The 20499-nt window shown below is 41.6% G+C and overlaps 1 long non-coding RNA gene across 1 annotated transcript in view; it reads left to right on the top strand.

Annotated features, from left to right (window-relative positions):
- LOC128839755 (uncharacterized) overlaps window positions 1-20499 on the top strand; it is a 235054-nt gene that overhangs the window by 177830 nt on the left and 36725 nt on the right. The gene's annotated exons all lie outside the window — the stretch shown is intronic.

Here is a 20499-nt window from a genome sequence, read left to right on the forward strand (position 1 = left end):
TATTTCTATGATGTTGATGACCGTTTGCTCATATACAGTACTTTGTAAAAAGCTATATCGTTCGTCATAGCGTTGTTGGGATACGATCATGAAGGGGCTTCTTTGGGCCTGGAATCTGTTTGTCTCCAATAAATACTATAGATACAAAACTATCAAATCATGTGATACTCTCTCATACATCAGAGAGGCAGCCGTGTTAGTCTGGATCTGTAAAAAGCAACAAAGAGTCCTGTGGCACCTTATAGACTAACAGACCTATTGGAGCATAAGCTTTCGTGGGTGAACACCCACTTCGTCAGACGTCTCTCATACATTACTAGATGTCCGATTCACAACAAGGCAAAATACGGTTTCAAGAAATTCTTGATCTTAAATGTGCTTGAATACAGATCACCTAGTGCTTCAGTTTGCTCCTTGCCTTCTTTTCAAGGTGAGTATATTGTGTCTCCATAAATCAGACACAGAGCATATCATTCTGAGTATATGGTAAGCAAGCTTTTATTCTATCATTTATCTCCCTAGTTCCATCTCTTCCTTCCCCCCACTCCCCCAAAACACATGTAAATCCTGTTTTAGCTTTCTCACTACACACTCACAGTGAGTTTTATCTGTGCTGATGCTATACCAATGACAGCTACGCCCATTCTGTGGGCATTCCAGTTTGTGCCTCATACATATACGGTCACATAACAAATATTTTAACATGACAAGGCAAATCCTCTGCTGACCAGGACAGAGATGGAGAGCAGAGAAGCAGTATGGTCTGTTCCATGAACCCTGCCAGAGTATGGAAATACTCCACTCAGTGGGCTGGTGCAATGGACCAAGTGGTGCACTTCTGGATGTCTAGCATGTGCTGCTGATGGTAGTATATAACCTAGCTGGCTATAGCCCCGCCTAACAAACAGAGGGTGTTCACTTGGAGACACACGTGCAGACTTTAACCAGCTGCACCTGCCAGTGAATAGTGTTACGTTCATACACACAGAAATTATGTCAAAACATAAAATATCCTTGTGGGAAGGTTGCATCATAATGCAATAAAAAAGACCCCAAAGACAGAGAGTGACAAAGCAGACTGCTCCCTAAAACAGAGGTACAACTCACTCCACCTTTTTATAGCCTGGCTGTCTAGATTGCATGCATTTCTACAGAGCCCCTTATCCTGCAAGTGGGACCCAGAAACCTCCTTGCTATTAAGTGATAGCTTGCAATCCTCAATATGCCACAGACAGAAACTGAGGGCCACTGTAATAGGGAGGTATCCTTCCTGACTCTAACAAAAGGGGAAATCTCTATGTATGTGTTCCCTATTTCTCTCTCTTCCCTCCCCTCTGCCATTGTGCACAAACTCTCACCAAAGTCCATGAAAAGATTCCTAATGACTTCACTGGATCAGGGACCAGAAAAGGCCTGGACTTATCCCAAAATGTATATATCCTACCTCACCTGTACTTTTTACAATCAATCAATTGTTGAGTTACAAATACCAGGGTAATCTTATCTGAGGAAAAATCAGCAAAATTAAAGGCAATAATTATAAATATTTATAAAGTGCTTTCAGGGCCGGCTCCAGGGTTTTGGCCGCCCCAAGCAGCCAAAAAAAAAAAAAAAAAAAAAGCCGCAATCACGATCTGCGGCGGTAATTCGGCGGGTGGTCCTTTGCTCCCAGCGGGAGTGAGGGACCATCCGCCGAATTGCCGCCGAACACCTGGACCTGCCGCCTCTCTCCGGAGCGGCCGCCCCAAGCACCTGCTTGCCAGGCTGGTGCCTGGAGCCGGCCCTGAGTGCTTTGAGATCTTTGGATGAAAGTGCAAAATATTATCAGTTACTACCCTGCTGTCTGCTGTGCTTTCAGATCTGACTGTGAGCCAATTATTTTTAAATGGTCAGCTAAATTATGCCCACAAAATTCTACCCATGTATGCAGGGGCACAGTTGCAGTACTTGGTTTCCATGTGTAACTAACTGTGTTTGGGCCAAAAGTGAGTTTGAACCAGGAACCTTCAACATAAGCCTCTTTTGCTTCAGCTAAAGGCCTAACTCCCTTATCTGATAAGTGTAGTACAATCATTAATTTCTTATGTAGACTAGTAGATAGGCTCTAAGATTCACAATATCCTACTGTAAATTATGCATGTATCAATTTCTATTTGAATACACCCGATAGCTGTTTGCACCAACACTGGCATACGCTGTGGCTTTTAGTTTTGGCACTTTTAAAACAAATCTCTATGTATGTGTTTATAATTCAGTAGAACTAAATGCTAGAGCTGAGCAAGAGATTTGCAGTCAAAAAATCTATCTAATAGTTTTAGCCTGTTTTTCTGATCATGTTGGATCTGCAATCAGATCACATCCCGCCAGATTTAATCAATACTGGAAAGCATTAGACAATGTTGATGCATTTTTAAAACTTGATGAATTGATTATAAGGTTCGAAGCATATTCAACATTACTATGGGTAATGTGCTGTTTCATCAGGGTTAAACAATGTCATGTGACTTATGACTTTGTTTGCTCATTGGATAAACACATCTGGTGCACATGCTTTGCTGGATCAGGTCCTTAAAGAAAATAATGTAGGTGGAAGAGTAGTTGCATTGACACTGGCTGCAGGACCAGCACTATACTTATCTTCTAGGCAACATGTGATGCTATTAGCCAAGTGATAACCTGATTTTCTTTCAAACTGCCAAAGACCAAATCCAGGGTAGCAGAAAAATTAAAAGAGCAGAAAATTCTCATTGAGAGGGAAATGTCTTAAATCTAAAACCAGTTTTGTTGCTCAACATTTAGAGTATTGATGAAAGTTCTTCATGTTTCTCATTTTTTTTCAGCCAAGAATTCCAAAAGTGATCAGTGATTGTTGGGTGCCATCATTTTTTGGGTGTCCCCCTTGAGATACCTGACAGTAGCCAGACTTTCAGAAGAGAAGCAAAGCAAGGTAGAAAAGAGACCAAATCCAAGATGGTCCCATTTTTTATTCTTGTCTCCACTCTTTTCTTCTATTGAGCGGTAGGGAAAGATCCGAAGCACAAACACTCAACTACTTCTGCTCCCGGGGAAAAGAGATGTGATTCTTTCTCCCTTCTCCATAGTGCTTCTTATCTCCAGGCCCAAGAAGCTTCTTGGCCTTCCTGTTCCACTGCTAACTGAGAGAGAAGCCTGAGGAGTCTCACCTCAGCCAGGCAGAATGCTGCTTTGACTTGCTCATTCAGGCCACCTGCAGCTGAGAAAGCCTGTCCTCACTGGGGATCTTAGCGTTGGTAACACAACTGCTACATGGGTAGTAGCAACAGTGGGAAATTTGAGCAAATTCAGAGAAGTCTTCTGTCACTCACCCTGAGGGTGAAATTCATGACTCTGGTTCTTTAAATGGTGTAAGGCTTGTGAGAAAAATGAAATGCTGAAGGCAAGCGGACTTGCTAACACAGGTTAAAACTAGAACTGCCTTGTCCATACTAGCATTTGATCAGGTCCTAATGCCTTTTTTCCTAGCAAATCCAAGGCCCAATTGAGGAATGTGCAGCAGGAGCAGAAAAAATTATTAGGGCCAGATACTCAATTGCTGTAAATCAGAGTCATTCCATTGAAACCAGTGGCGCTATAACAAGGATCTGACCCGTGAAACTCTTCAGATTGTTTTTCCAGACAAATGTCCCAGTAATTAAAAAAAAAAAAAAAAAAAGAGAGAGAGAGAGAAGAAAAATATAGGAAATATGTGAGCAAAGGTGTTTCTAAATTGCTTTTATTTCAGGTTTTTCATGAGGCATCTCGAATAAATATTCTAGCCTCTCACAGTCATGGATTTCAGTATGCAAAGCCACTGGTTACTGTTTTATTGCCTAATTTCTTAACCCCCTAACATGCACTTTCAATGAAAAGCATCGGAAGACCCATTTGTCAGCTTGCAGAAATCTATCACGAGCTTGTAAAAATTGTCCGTTTTGTTGAAGATTGATGGACTCTGACTGGTTGTTTACAGAGAAGCAAAGCAGGCAGTCATGTCAGTGCAAAAGGGACCAAGTCGCAAAGGTATAAATCAAAGTTAAAGCATCGTATCTGATGAAGGCTGCACTCCAGTTCTCCACTGCTGCTATCCCTTTATCGTAACTCAGGTATTATTTTATGACCTACATCAACGCACATATATCCTTGTTCCATATTTTGTAATGTGTAAATTGAAAAGGAAACAACAAAGGAATTTTAAAAAGGATACGCAGAGTAGAAAGAAAAGGTTTTTAAAGCGTGCGCTCTCTCTCTTTATATATATGAGAAAAGCAATAGCATTTTTTTTATATATATATATATAAAATATGCTATTGCTTTTCTCATAAATCCTAACTATTTTCCAGTTGTTACATTTCTGTTGCTGCTATTGAATAATATGATTAACCTTTCAAACAGAGATGTGCTGGTAAAATTATAATAGATCCCTAAAAAAGGTAACATTTCCTGGGTAAAATAGCTTTCCACTGCAATCTCCTCCTTCATAATGTTAATTCTCTACCATTCCCTTCCCTGCAAAATGGATCCTTCCACTGCTACCCCTGCCTAAGTCCCTCTCAACCCACTGTGTATACCCCTACATGACCACAAGATAAATGTTATAACACTGAATCTGCATGAGACGTCTTGAGTTAGGACAAAATAATTAATTATGAACAATGTATTCAATGCATTTCACTATTTTCCTGGTTGCTAATCGCTCATTAGTGTCAGTAGGACCATTTGTGGTGTGAGGTAACATTGAACATGAGTAGAAGTAGCAGAATTGGGCTCTGTATATCTTTTGAAATAGCACTGGATGGTGCAGATGTAGTGTGGTACTATTTTAGTTTCCTGGTTGGATGACTTATACAACTACCCAACAAGAGCATGAATTTGAAATTGAATGCTTGAATGTTACTTCTGAAATTTGTCTCATCACTGGTTAGTTATCCATTCTGAAATTCACCTTGCACAATTATTCACCCTGGTAAATTTGGAATACTCATGGCAAAGAAAATACAGAAAACGGTGCGAACACAGTCTAAGCAAATTCAATTAAAATGAATGGTCAATACGGTATGGCATAGTATGGTAGTATTAATCTGACTTTATGTACATTGCAGAATCAGGGCCTAAATGTTTGCCTGTTAACTATGTGAGCAGTTCCATTGACTTCAAGTCCCACCAAAGTGCTTAGCTGACTCAGGGCCTTTGTTAGGACCATGTAAGTATAGGAACCAACGCTTTATTTTTTTTTCCAGATTAAAGCAAACAGAAATGTGAATTTCCATTATTGAATAGGTGGCATATGCTTTCACTCACTCACTCACTCATGCCCATCACCCCAATCGGGGTATGGGCCGCCAACCACAGATCTCCAGAGTCCTTTATCCTGGGCCATTTGCTCTAGCTGGTTCCAGGTATAGCCCATTTTTATGCTATCAGCCTGAAGGTCACGTCGCCAGGTGTTTTAGCAACAGATTAATGTATTATCTTACCTTCCTTGAAACTGATTCATTACTACAAATAGTCTGAAGTGCTGGCAGTCTGAAAACTCAGTTTTACTTTTTCTTTCACTCTCTTGGAGCCATCATGTTCGTTTTTTTTTTTTTTTTTTTTTTTAAATTAATAGGCTCGATACAGCCTGGCAAGGAGAAGTGGCTTCCCATGCACTTAATGTCTGATCAGAAAAGAGTGATCAAACACCAACTGTCTGTATTCTCAAGCAGTTAAGAATGTAATTCAAAATATATTTCCCTGGGGTGTAGTTTCTCTTAAATGTAAGAAATGTTGTAGAATACCGGCCGATATTTCCTGATAATGTAGAAGCTCTATCAAAGGATGTCTACAAAATACCTAGGGGAAAATGACTTGATGTGAACCAATATTCAGCCTGGATCAGTGGCGTTGGAACAGTCTTTATAGTTGGGGGGGGGGGACGGGAAAGAAGGGTGCTGAAAGTTGTTGAACAAAACTGTAAACCCTGTATATGATGGAAACCATGTCAAGCCAGAGGTTGCTGCTGCTGCTCCAGCATTCCTAGTTCCAGCACCCGTGGCCTGGACTGAAAAAGATTTTTGAGGCAACTGAAAACAAATTGGCTTTATTTTTCTCAGTCTGTGCTTGAAGTAGATGTTTCTTATTTTGGCCATATGCATGATTCCTTTGGTCTTATACCATTCTTGCATTTTATTAGTAAGCAACTTAGAACGTTTGTCCTTCATGGGGAATCTGAAGTTCTGAATTTGCATGGGACACTTGAGTGGACTGCTTTTATGCTGGTGTTACTGAAGATCTTGAGTAACACAGCACTGAATTAAACCACAGCTTTGTACGTCAGTAAAGAGAAAGCAGAAATGGCTTTTAGCTTCTGTGGTGGTAAGCTAATAATATGGAGGGAGCAGTGAGATGGCAAAATTTACAGCAGGCCCAAAATTATTTAATTTAGTCAAAACCAAAGAAGATTATGGTTGGGTCCCTTTGAAATTCCTCAAACTAGGGCAATGAGCAAGCCAATGGCAGATGGAACGCACGCAGACAAATTAAATTAACAGTTTATCCAGCATTATAATAGGAAAGGTTTTAAATTAAGAGTTTTTGGAAGGATCTGAATCCTCAAGATTACGGGCATACACCAACATCTAGCTACTGGGGGCTAGGAGGAAAATGTCTTATCCCATAATTGCCCTTTACAGGTTTCTTGCAGCTTCCTTTGAAGCAGCTGAACCTGGCCACTGTCATAGACAGGATACTGAACTTTATGGGCCTCTGATCTAACCTATTACGGGATGGCAATCCATATGTTCCTAAGCCTATTAACCTTATTAGTGTTTCATTAAACTTTGGTTGGTAAATAGATTTAAGAAATCACCCACATTTTATCATTTCTGTAGCTATCTGAGCAAGTAAATGACTGTTCTCATCTGTGTTTTTGAGACAAATCAGGCTGGCTGGTGATTAGGGGCTAACGAGGTCAAGCTCTAACAATAATATTCTCACGACTGTGTATTGTCTCAAAGGGTGCAGTACCACCAGTATGGGGAGACTCTTCTGGTCCTGCAACACAGGAAGAAAGCACATAAACAGGGAATGCAGGCTTTGGTGAGGCTAGCCCGACTGAGACAGAGTACAGGGCTGCCTGTCCATGCCATTACATCCTCCTGTCCCTGTAGCACATAGGCTGCAGACAGCGGACGGGGAGGAGGAGTTTAGGTGGTGGAAGGACTTCTGAGACCGTGATGGTTGTCAGATAGAAGAGGGAATAGTTCTGATTTGAGCTGGTTGAGAAGGGAGTACCTTACTCATGAATACATTGCTGCTTTCAGCAAAACTGTCAGGTTTATGTTGGGAAAACTGAAGAGATTCTGATGAAAACATTTTTTTTATGAAAACCTTATTTTTTGACAGAGTTTAGTGAACTTTGTGGTATAGCTGAAGAGCCATTTGCTACTGAAAAATGTTTGGCCTTGCAGATGGTATTGGAGCCTCTCTGGGAAGAAGGAGCAGAGACTGTTCTGAGCCTGGAAGTGCTGGGTGGCAGAGGGCTGAATGTTATGAGCAGTGGAGTAGAAAGAGAGAATTTAAACAGGCGCTGGCATTAATGTGTTTGCAGGTGTGTGTGGAGGTGGTTTCTGGCTGCTGAAGCTTGGGTTGAAGGGAGCTGATGGGGGCTGGGAGATACTTTTTGAGGCAAGGGGGACAAATTGGGTTGGCAGGGTTGAGTGGAGGGGGAATGGAGTCCATTGCCGAATTGGATATCAGCGGAGGAGTTCCCAAAACACCACTAAAACCTGCAGTAAGAATCAGGAAGCGTGTTTTCCTTAAATATTCTAAGATCAGTACTTGGCCTTTCCCCTTTGCAGACTCCATAAAGTCTGTTGACATAGGAACCAGCTGCTGACCCGACTAACCAGAGTTTCTGATCAATTCATTTATTTTCCTTTCCAACTCCTTTCCCTTCCCCCAGGGTATCTTGCTCCGCAGAAGGTATCTACCTTGTGAAAACACAGCAAGGAGGGAGCTGAGTGTTCAGCAGACAATGATAAAGTTGAGAGTGAAAAAACAGACAAATAAGCAGGAGCAGGGGATGATGCTTTTTTTTTTTCCAGAGCTCACAACAGAGCCCGTCTTCCCTGCAGTTTCATTCAGTTTTGCAAAGGCAGAAGCAGATCCGTGTGCATCCGCCTTCCCAGGAAAGCCCAGCTAAAGTCAGACTTGTGTGGTAGCAACAGCAACAAAGGTGATAGCAAGGGGGGCGGGGAACAAGGGCAAAGGGAGTTGTAGTAGCCTTCTCTCTTCTCTTCCTCATCCTGTTAAGCCAGCAACTAATCCACCTGGCTCTTCCATTCCACCTGATTTGCTGTCCCTTCCTACTAGTTCTTCTCTCTGTATTGCAAAAAAAGCACTCAAAATCCTCCCTTCTATTCAATGACATTGGCGTCTTTTCCTTCCTCAGAGGTGTATCAATGAGCAGCTGTGGCACTAATTGAGTCCCTCTCCGCCTCAGCCCTCTTGTGGTCTCATTAGAGTAGTAAAGGAATCCTGATTCATCACAGGAGCGGACTAACTGGAGAAAGACGAGGGGGAGGGTGAAAGGTCCCACACCTTAATAATGCAAAAGATAAAAAACAAAGCAGTGATACTGTGAAAACGGTGGGCGATTCATTGAGATGAATTTTGATGCATTGTTGGTGACTGATATTTAAAGGCTTAATTGTCGCATGGACTACATCACTGCGTGGGGGCATATGAGGGAGAACAACACCCTGCCTTAGTCTCCTGAGCAGATTACCCAGACCTTCATTTCAGACGTGCAGGAGTAAACAGGTGATGCGGTCCTTGTATTCCTCCATATCCTTACAGCTGTGTGAGTAGGAATGGGTGAAGCCAAGGGGCCTTCCAACGGGGCAGCCAATACAGAAGAGCAGGCTGTGAAGGTAGCGATTTGTTGATGGCATGGACTAGTGAAGTAAGCAAGGAATTATACTTCTCTGTAGTATGATTCCTTCCCTGTGTCTCTTATGATGTGGTGTGCCTATGCATTGCCCCAACTGTGTAAGAAAGGAGGCACTTGAGATAGTTTTAAGTGACTTCATTTCACCTCTTTCCTACAGAATGCTGTCAGTACCTCTGATAGTTGGCAATGTTCTTTTCATTGCCAACATTCCATGTACATCAAAGATGATGGATCTGGGCCACAAGTGGTTATATTGTGTCAGTAAGGATTTAATAATGATGGTCAGAGACAGTAGGCTACTTAGCTCTTGTATAGGGCCTTCTGGCAGAACATCTCAAAGCATTGTCCACACATTAATTAAACTTACTGCAGCCTCTGAGGATGGGAACCCAGGTTTTCATTTTAACTACTCTTTAAACTCAGCATGATGTCATCCCGTCCAGCTGGCCTGCCCCGTGTAGGAAAGAAAGCATACACAAACTATGGACCAATCTTTGTCATTGATATGTATCATTAGCAGTGGGGCCCCATAGTGCTGGGCATTGTGCAAACACACATGAGAAGACATCACCTGTGCCAAAGAATCTGGAATCTAAATTACATAAAAGGGCCATGAAAATCCAAACTAATGCAAAACTATGCGCTTTTGCAAAATTAAAATTCATTATAGTGTTTAGGTTTCCCTGACTCTCCAACCAGCTTCTTATGGGAAAAATCAGGTGGTCATTGAATAGGAGTGGAACTATGATGCAACCAAGGCGCCCTCCCTGAGGAGCCCTCTGCTGTGTGGGAGAATACCGGGCTGTAAACAGTGTCTTCTGAATAGCTTGCTGCCCCACTGGGGCACTGGGCTGCCAGAGCATCTGAGAGGAAGTGTGATCTAGTTGCTCAGGAGCTAGCCTTAGATTTGGGAATCAAGGGTTCAATTCCCTGCTCAATCACAGATTCCCTGTGTGACTTTGGGCCTATCACCTAGAGTAAAATTTTCAGAAGAGTTTTCAATGTATTTCAATGGGAGTTACACTTACATATCTTTAAGTATCTGATCCTAAATGACTTAAGAGCCTTAGATATATTTTCAAAAAGTGACTTAGGCACATGTCACCTTGAAGGCCAATGGGACTTAGGCTCCTAAGTGTCTGTCACTTTTGAAAATGGGACTTAAGCTCTGAAGTCACTTACGGTGCTGTTGAAAATTTTACCCACAGTATCTCTGTGCCTCTGTTACCCATCTGTATGATGGAGACAACAGCATATCCCTATCTCACAGGGGTGTTGTGAGGAGCGAGACATTAAGGTGCTCAGCTACTACTGAGGCTGCGATGGGTAGACGACAACATGGAGATTTGATGCCTGTGTGACAATGAGCTGCCTCTGTCAAGTACATTTAGGTGGCATGCAACTGCCAGCCATGCAAACACAATCGTGGTGTGGGGGGGGGGGGAGTTTTCTTTTTATACTTTATCCTTTTCTTGGTGATCTGCTTGAAGCAAAACACCAGCTTTTTATGCAGCAGCAGCAAATGACTGTATCCATTTTTCATTACAACCTGCCCACATCGCTACCCTTCTGGTAAGAATTATTTCGTGTGTTGCCTCATAATATTTCAACGCCACCAAGAAATATGGTGCATCTTTGACACAAAACACACAGTTCCAGCTGCAAGAAAAATATAGAGCTACCTTAAAGGTTTGCTGGTACCTCTGCAATTGTTTCAAATCAACCGCCTTGGTTGCTGAGATGCAATGAGTCAAACACATCTTCACTGTTTTCTAATTTATAAGCTTCTGCAATGGAGCAAATCATTCTTGTGAACTACTCTTAGAAATATTACAGATACTAATGATTAACTGGGCCATAAAGCACAAGAAACACACTTGAAGTAAAGAGCAAAGCCAAGCCAAACCTAACATGGTTTCTTTTTCAGATAGAATCATTTGCCTTGCTACTTGGATTTCAGCAACAAAAGGGTCTTGCATATTTCATCATCATCATCACTCCCATAACTGCATTGGTCATTGGGGCACCATCATTCATGAGCAATCAACCAGTTGTCTCCACCCCTGATGATTGTGTGTCAGTGCTTGAGTCTCCGCAAAGTCCATTCCTGTCCACTCTTTTATGTTGTCAATCCATCTCTTCTTCTGTCTACCTCTCCTTCTCTTCCCCAGTACTGTCCCTTGGAGGATGATCTTGGATAGGCCAGATGATCTTGTTATATGACCATACCCCTTGCATATTTAGCATAAAGGGAGAGGTGCTGTGGTCTATGAAACCCCATTGATGTCACTCACTAATGATTAAACAGAGTGAATGAACAGCATGTCAGGGAAATTTGCAGCTAATTAAAAAATATTTGCACCAACCCTCTCTGCACAGGTCTTACGCATCATGATCTTTCTCTCCCTTTCCACACATACAGTGGAACTGAAATGACTCCAATGGACCTAGCATCATGTGCACCTACAGAAGCTGGAGCCCCAAACAGAAGTGATTCAATTATGTCTATGAGGAGAATTCATGTCACTTTCAGTTGTAATATGCTAATTAAAAAAACACGGAACAAAAGACTTCTTGAATGAAGCTTGTCACTGGAGCTGGGTGAAATATTTTTGATGAATATTAAATTCACCTCAAAATGCATTTTGGGGGCATCAAATCTTTGCAAATTTGGGTCAAATTTGACAAAGAATTTCAGCTGAAAAAAAGGAGAGGGGGGAGAATTCAGCATTATCAAAATGTTTCATTTAGGGAAAAAATTAAATGAGCTGCTTTGAATTGATATTTCAAAAAATAAGTTGAGTCCACATTTGAAATGTGCTGTTTTGACCTGAACAATACCTTTTCAATTTTTTTGGCAAGAAAAATCAAAATAATTCAGTTTTTTGTTTTGGAACTTTTTCCTCCTGGGTCAGCCACCGAAACAAAAGTAAATTACTTGCTAACTTAACTTTCATCTCCATCAAGATGCAGCAGTGGTGTAATGCTGTAACACACAGATAGTTTGTTACTGTACCGGTATTGTCTATAGCCTTTTCAAGGAAGGTGTTCTTACAAAAAGTACACATTTCTCACTACTACATACCAACAATGATGAAATCCCTGCACTTCTATAAATCAACATCTAGATCCCATGTTCCTCTATGATGGGGAGCAGAGAAATGCTTTAGACCGGGGTAGGCAACCTATGGCATGTGTGCCGAAGGCGGCACGCAAGCTGATTTTCAGTGGCACTCACACTGCCCGGGTCCTGGCCACCGGTCCGGGGGGCTCTGCATTTTAATTTAATGTTAAATGAATCTTCTTAAACTTTTTAAAAACCTTATTTACTTTACATACAACAATAGTTTAGTTACATATTATAGACTTATAGAAAGAGACCTTCTAAAAACGTTAAAATGTATTACTGGCACACGAAACCTTAAATTAGAGTGAATAAATGAAGACTCGGCACACCACTTCTGAAAGGTCGCTGACCCCTGCTTTAGACAGATTGGTGCCTTTTCAATGCCTAATATATAAGAGAGTGACACACAACAGTTATAAATGGGGTTGATAATTTATTAACATAATTTTTTATGAACTATATGATGATGCTGGGCAACTTCAAAAATGGCAAAGTTTAACTGTGCTTTAGGCTTAATCAGATCAAGCACACACAAAGTGTTTTAATAGTACTTGTCACAGATTTTATCTGCACAATCTGGATTTGTCCATTGCAGACAGGTTTTGGAGGGTTTTCTTTGCTGATTTATATACTGCCACTGCCACCAATCAATCTGTATTATCTCTTCGGGGCAGAGTGGAAATTCTTGATATCCTTCCTGTACTTTTTATATTAATGTAGCATGACTGGAAAGTAGACCAAATTCAGCTATGCTCCCTTTGCTTGCAAGCTACCCTCCCACAGGGAAACATAATCCTATTATTCGATTTATTTACACGCGTGTTTTCATTCCCACCCCAGGGGACAATGTGTACAGGAGAACACAAGGATAATGCCAATACAAGAAAACAATACAAAGTACAAATTTTTTCTTCCTTTTTAAAATATATGAAAAATTCAGGAGCCAGAGAGAGGGCTTTATCTTAGCTCAGACTTCTACACTGTGAAACTCCCTTGATGTCAATTGATATACATAGACCAATTGAGCCCAGTGTGTGTACTTCCCAAGAACATTGGATGTCAAGGCAAAACATCAAAATGTCAGAGAGATAAAGGCCGAAATGTTGAGCCCCAAATCAAGTCAGCAGTAGAAAAGCATGTGATTAGGCCTTATTTAGCCATCCTATGTCCATCATGGTGGTGTTTGAGCACCTCAGCGTTGTCTGATTCCTTAGAGAAGTAGGAAGTACTCCGATTTTCCGTAGAATATTTTACTTGGATTTTAAGCTCTTTGGGGCAGGCGGACTGTCTTTTTGTTCTGTGCTTGTACAGCGCCTTACACAATGGGGTCTTTGGCCATAACTAAAGCAATACCACAGTACAAAAAAAAAATCTTCTTTGAGCTTCTGTTCACTTTGCAAGGGAAGTATAAAAAGGGCCTGGATGCTTATGGCCTAGATGAAGCAAGAGAATTAGGTACATCTGATCACAAGGTGGGAAAGACAAAGTGTAGAATGAATACATGCCCAGATTTTTACTTGGGCCTCAATTCAGCCTCCCATACTGTGGAGGCTATTTTGAACTCACAATGAATGTGGACTCGGGGCTGTTGGCTGATTTAGAATACTGAATCCCAATTTTGCAATTTTAGACATCCCAAGACCATAAAATGGGATGAGGAAAATACTGTGTCATTTAGTTGCCTCAGATAAACATAAATAACCTGTGTGATATTACACCCTATTATTTATGGAAATATGCTTATGATATGGATATGGCATAACTTAGATATATTTTATGCAAGATGGGTCTTGTAAGGTATCATTGGAAAGGTTATGATTTACTGAATCACGGAATCATCATAGAAGATTAGGGTTGGAAGAGACCTCAGGAGGTCATCTAGTCCAACCCCCTGCTAAAAGCAGGACCAACCCCAATTAAATCATCCCAGCCAGGGATTTGTCAAGCTGGGCCTTAAAAACCTCTAAAGATGGAGATTCTACCACCTCCTTAGGTAACCCGTTCCAGTGCATCACCACGCTCCTAGTGAAATAGTGTTTCCTAATATCCAACCTAGACCTCCCCCACTGCAACTTGAGACTATTACTCCTTGTTCTGTCATCTGCCACCACTGAGAACAGCTGAGTTCCATCCTCTTTGGAACCCCCCTTCGGGTAGTTGAAGGCTGCTATCAACTCCCCCCTCACTCTTCTCTTCTGCAGACTAAACAAGCCCAGTTACCTCAGCCTCTCCTCGTAAGTCATGTGCTCCAGCCCCCTAATCATTTTGTGACCCTCCGCTGGACTCTCTCTCATTTGTCCATGTCCTTTCTGTAGTGGGGGGGCCCAAAACTGGATGCAGTTCTCCAGGTGTGGCCTCACCAGTACCGAATAGAGGGGAATATTGTGATTATCCAGTTTGTATGCATGTATAATTTCTGTACCTGGAGTTAGGAATATTAACTATGTAACAATTACAACTGTGCATGTATTTGGGAGACACCTACCAGACAACAGGCCATCAGCCTTGATGGGACATTAAGAAGAAACAATAAGACTTTGAAGATACTAATCTCTCTCCTTCCTGAGAGGTGTCCTGGGACATAGCTGTGACACTATTAGGTCAGGTTGTGCTGTCACCTGGTACTAAACACCATCTTGGACTTCTAGTAATTTTCCACTAAAAGGAGGAGGAGGTCAAGACTGGGAAACGTAAGGTGGGAGTTTTTTTATCTTATTTAAGGCTGGGGAAAAGGCAAACAGGACTCTTCTCCATTGCCTTTCTGACAAGAAGAGAGACTGCTGAAAGTACCTAAAGAGACAAAGGAACTGAGCTGAGGGAAAGGCAAGGGCTGAGTCCAGACTAAAACAGAAGTCTAGTCTGTAAAGAGAAATATCTGGAACTCTAAGCTACAGAAACTCTGCAACTTGCCTAAAACAACATTTAGGGTGAGAAATTACTTCTTGAAACCAGTCTCTTTAAGATCTTAAGCTTAGTACGCGTGATTTGTTTTATTTGCTTGGTAAGCTGCTTTGTTCTGTTTGCTATCCCTTATAATCACTTAAAATCTGCCCTTTATAGTTAATAAACCTGTTTTGTTTATTATTAAACCCAGTTTGTACAATTTCTAACCAAGTAGGAGGGTTGAACCTATCACAACCTGTTCTTAAAATCAAAGATATTATTATTAGGTTGTTGGTGGTGCCTTCAATAAGCCAAGTTCTATACAAACATAGAGAGAGAAGAATCCTAGAGGGCGTTGGTTTTTATACCGCAGGGAATAGTTTCACATTTGTTTTCTACAGGTAGATAATAATATCTATTTGTGGTTGTCTTCCTAGGCAGGTCTCTAGCAGTGAACAATAACTTAGACTAGCTGGCTGCAAATAGTACTGAGAAGATGTTACGTCTTTTAGGCTACGCCTACACTCCACATCACTGGTGGCAGCGTGTAGTGTACATGTAGCTACACGTTGTAGTGAAATCTGCATCCACACTGCAGTGTGTAGCTACATGTGTCAGTGAAAGGCTGTAGCAGTGGGGAAAGCTCCTCACTGCCAGAGTCTTTCACTAGGGCGAGAAAGGCCCTGGAAGGGGAGACACTGGATAAAGCTGCTGCTTCCTTGCTGCCAAAGGCTTTCCTGCTATGGGTAAAGGGTCCAGCAGTGTGGAAGCAGCAGGATACTACACTGATGAAAAAAGCAGTGTAAACAAGGCAGTATGACTTGGGAAAGTAGAGACCCATGCGGGGTATGCACTCAGGTACATACCCATGTCCTTCAGGTGTGTCTTTATTTGCATAAGCTATGTCTCACCTCTGCAGTCTACAACTGCCATTTATATCCATTCTAGGGAGCTATGCCTTCTGAAAGAAGCGTGTAGCTACACGTACCCTTACTGCCTGCTTCAGATGCTCTTTTAAGGAAAAGAACCATTTCTAGCCTGTACTTCACATGTGAGATTTAACCCAAACCTTCATGGTATTCGCTCTGATCAACTTGCAATGTCCTGCATCTAATACAGAGACGGTTTTGTTTTTAACTGTATATACACAGTCCTTTCAATACATTTCTCTAGTCAGGAAGAGCGGCAGAGCCCTGGAAATGGCTTATTTGTGACAAGATAAGGCTTGGTGGATGAATGTAGTTTTAGTTCTTTCAAAGAGGAGACATTTCATACCTTTTACAGATTTTTCTTCCTCCAAGGTTCCTATGTCCAAACAAGAATTTGACACCCTTGCAGGTCAACAGAGAGATATGTCAAATGCACAGCCAAGTCTCTGATTCACCAAGAGGAGTTGTCAGTTGAGGTTAAGTGGTTTAGCAAATATTAATAGATGAAAATGAGTCTTTTCTGGCCTTCGTTAGTTTGGGCAGGCAGGTGGCTGTGAGCAGCCTGCCAAACTCTATAATGACATGGAGATTGTCTACCTTCACTTTTGCCAAGTTAAGAGTAGGTATGTTATGCATACTGATTCTGTTAGTTTTATGTGATATTTTTGGCTTTTCTCTAGTTACCTCTGGATAGAGAGAAGTCAGTGCAGAGGAACAAGTCACCACATTGGTGGAAAATTTACTATATTCTATGCAACCTTGCTGGTCAAATATTACAAGATTAGAAGCTTAGGTTCCAACAGGGAATTTTAATCTTTTGTTTTATAATTTGTTCACGAGAAACAATCTGTATAAACTGTAGTATGGTTTATTGGGTTATATATTTTTTCAAACTGAAAGGAGGAGTTTTGCATTTTCCTGCTGCAATCCTGCTTTCTTGCAAGGTTTCCTTGACAGCATGGGAGGCATTGCAAACTCAGACTTTTCCCAATTAACATATCTTAACATACAGCTAGCCAGTGCATGTATGTCTGTCTTCAGTACAAGGGAATGTTGCTGAGGTTGGCATCAAGGTTTTGCATGAGACTGTGAGTTAGAAGAATTTTGTGCTTGCCTTGGGTTTGGAAGTCTGCTCACGCCTGTAGGCCATGTCTACTTTAGGGGAAAAGGTGTATTTTTAATATATGTTAAAATGCTAGTGAAGACAAGGCCAGTTGTGGTTTCAGTACACATTGGCAGGGGGTTGAATTAAACCCCAGTACTAGACTTTAGGTTTTGCCTTGACCAGTTAACATGTATTAAATCTACAACTTGTCATGCCTTCACTAAGATTTCAATCTGGCTGGAATAGGGATGCTAAGGTGACAGGTATGCATATACAGTATGTGTTTCTAAGAGTCTTGTAAAAAACTAGAAATGGGCCCAGATCACACCCCAATATCCTAACATCCCCAAATGTGGAGGAGCGTGTGAGGATGGGGTAGAGCTCAGAATCTGAACTCAGATTTCACTTTGCTCTTTTTAATAATGGGCTGAATCAACACTCCAGGTCTAAATCATCAACTTCCCATGGTAATTACAAGCCTAATAGAGCTTGTCAGGAATTTTCTGTTAAAATGATTTTTCAATTGAAAATGTGGGAAATTTTCAATTTGGCTGAATTGTTTTGATTTTCTGTCAGAAAAATCAAGGTATTATGTTCTGGGTCAGTTTGATCCAATTCTAAATATTTCAGTTTGTTGAACTGACACAGAATGTTTCATTCTAATAAGCTCAATATTAAACTGCATCTGCATAAATTGCTGTGGGAGCCTCACTGGTGCTAATTTGGTTGCTTCATGCCCCCATTTTCTGAGCCAAGTTCCATGGCCAGTCTGCATCTCCCATAATGCACAACAACCCTCTGTCTGACAGTGTGATGCATCATGGGAGTCACCTGACTGCTATGTAACATGGGAGCTGTAGTTCAGTCAGGGAGCCTAGCCAACGGGGAAAGATGAGGGCATGATGAAAATGTTATCCTCAAAGGTGAATTATTTTAAAGATAGTGTGTGAAAAGCAGCGTGTTATGTAATGTGCTTAACTCTCTAATAGTTGCTGCTGGTGGCTGTTCTATCTAGAAAGCTACTATTCAATGACTTTCCGTATGCCTGATATTCCTTTGGTTCTTTAAATAAATGGAAAGAATATGTTTGTCAAATTAGGTAGGAAAAAAAAAGAATTGTATATAAACTGGTACATCCACTTTTTGAAAATAGAGTGATGACCCAGCACTGTGGGTTTCAGCATTGGTTGCACAAGCCCACCATACCTACCTTCATAGATCCAGCAACACCCCCAAACACACCAAGAAATCTGTTAGCTATAACCGGGCACTCAGATACAACAGAATATGCTCTGGGGAGAAAGTCCGGGGCATACACCTTAACACACTCAAAACAATCTTCACCAAACAAGGATACTCAACCAGAGGAGTAGATTGCAGCATTGAACAACCCACCCAAATACCTTCAAAGAACCCATTTCAGTACACAAATAAAACCCCCTCCAACTACACATCCCTAGTTGTTCCCTACCACCCGACACTGGAACCCATATGGGGTATCATCAAACAGCTACAGCCCATACTCAATGGGGACCCCATCCTGAAAGAAATCTTTTTTGAGCCCCCCTTTTCTGGCTTTCAAACACCCCCTCCCCCAACCTCTCCAAGTTCATCAGAAGCAAGCTCCCCACAGGCTAGGGCCCACCAACTCAAAGCGGCACCAGATCCTGCCAGAACAACAGATGCAAAACCTGCAGACATATCTCCACTGCTACAATGATCATTAGCCCCTACCATACACCTTTCAGGATCCACGGGTCCTACACATGTCTTTCCCTACATGGGTCGTACCTCATCCAGTGCACTAAATGCCTCAACAGTAACTGTGTGGGTGAAACCAATCACTATGCTCGCAAATGAACTCACACAGGATAATAAGACAAAAACACCCTATCACTTGTGGATGAACACTTTTCACAAAGCGATCGCTCTGTATCTGACCATCAGTCCTGATCCATACAGGAAACCTGTACAACACTTTCACGAGATGCATCTGGGAGCTTAAATTCATAACTTTGCTAGACATTAAAAATCATGGACTAAATAGAGACACTAGAGTTATGGTTATTCCAACAATCTGTAACCCACTAACAAACCCCTTCACCAGCTGCTTTCCCCTGCCCTCCCCCACACACCCTTCCTGTCCTCCCTGTGACTGGAGAAGTGTGAATGGACCACTTCACCTTGAATGGTCCCTTGCTATATGTGTTACCAAATTATGCTAAACAGTCTGCTCCACCTTGTATTTAGCTGTGACACTCTGAGAACATTTCCCAGACCTGAAGAAGAGCTCTGTGTAAGCTGGAACACTTCTCTTTCTCCTCTCACCCCAACAGACGTTGGGCCAATAAAAGGCCCACCTTGTCTCTCTAATACGCACGGTAAGGCTATGTCTACACTAGCACTTATGTTGGCAAAACTTTTGTCACTCAGGGGTTTGGAAAAAAACACACATCCCATTCGACATAAATTTTGCCGGCATAAGTGCTTGTGTCTACAGTGCTATGTTAGCGAGAGATGCTCTGATTGAGCCAGGAGAACGACATAATACACGAATGCCCTGACAGTGGCACAGCTGTATCAGGACAGCTGTGCCGCTGTAAGCTTGTAAGTGTAGACATGGCCTGAGACTCCCTTCATCTAATATAATGTCAGAGACTGTGTAAATTCATGTAACTTACATAGCCAGATATTAGCTGAAATTAGGCAATCTGCTTCATCTCGCACCTTCTTGCTCCTTCCTGTTAGTATCTACACTCTCTCTTTTGGCCTCTCAATATGTAAATTATTGTGTTAGATGGCCTTAGACTCAGGTGCCCAAATTTAGAGGTGCTATTGTATGGGGTGGAAGGTACAAGTTAATAAGTGGGTTTGAGCCTAAAGGTACATATGTTGGAGCAACTTAATGATGATTGGTGGCCCCCAAAAAGAGGTACATTATAGCACCTTAGAGTCTTTGTTTTCCTTAGACTCAACTATGAATTTTGCCCTCTCTTGGTCTTTTATATCTACAGATATTTGATGGATTTCCCTAACCTTCCACTGATTTTTTTTTTTTAAGGGTGAAGTGGAGGAGAGACATTACTCTGCAAATTGATGGGCCAAATTCAGCCCTGGTGTAACTCCATCAATATGTAGAAGCGTCAGGAACGCCACATAGGCCTTAGGTTTATAGTTAACCCATCAGTGATATTGAATATTCAGCAAAAGGAATTGGAATCAAAGAGAATGCTCTCTCCTGGGGTGTGGGGAATAACTGTATCCTCCTTGGTGACATTGCCAACATTTCTGGAAAGAAATAAAACCTTGGGTGAACATGACGCTAGGTAGTGATGTATCCGCTAATCCAAAGATTTTTCATTTGACATGAGCTTGGACCCAGCCCTGCAGGTTTTAATCACATTAACAGGGCTGGGTCCAAGCTATGAGTAGGTCTCAAAAACAGCTCTATTGAAAGCGTCATTAAAAGAGACAGGTTATTTTAAGAATGTGAGAATCTGCCAGT

The sequence above is a fragment of the Malaclemys terrapin genome, chromosome 6 (assembly GCF_027887155.1).
Source record: "Malaclemys terrapin pileata isolate rMalTer1 chromosome 6, rMalTer1.hap1, whole genome shotgun sequence".
Taxonomy (NCBI): Eukaryota; Metazoa; Chordata; order Testudines; family Emydidae; genus Malaclemys; species Malaclemys terrapin.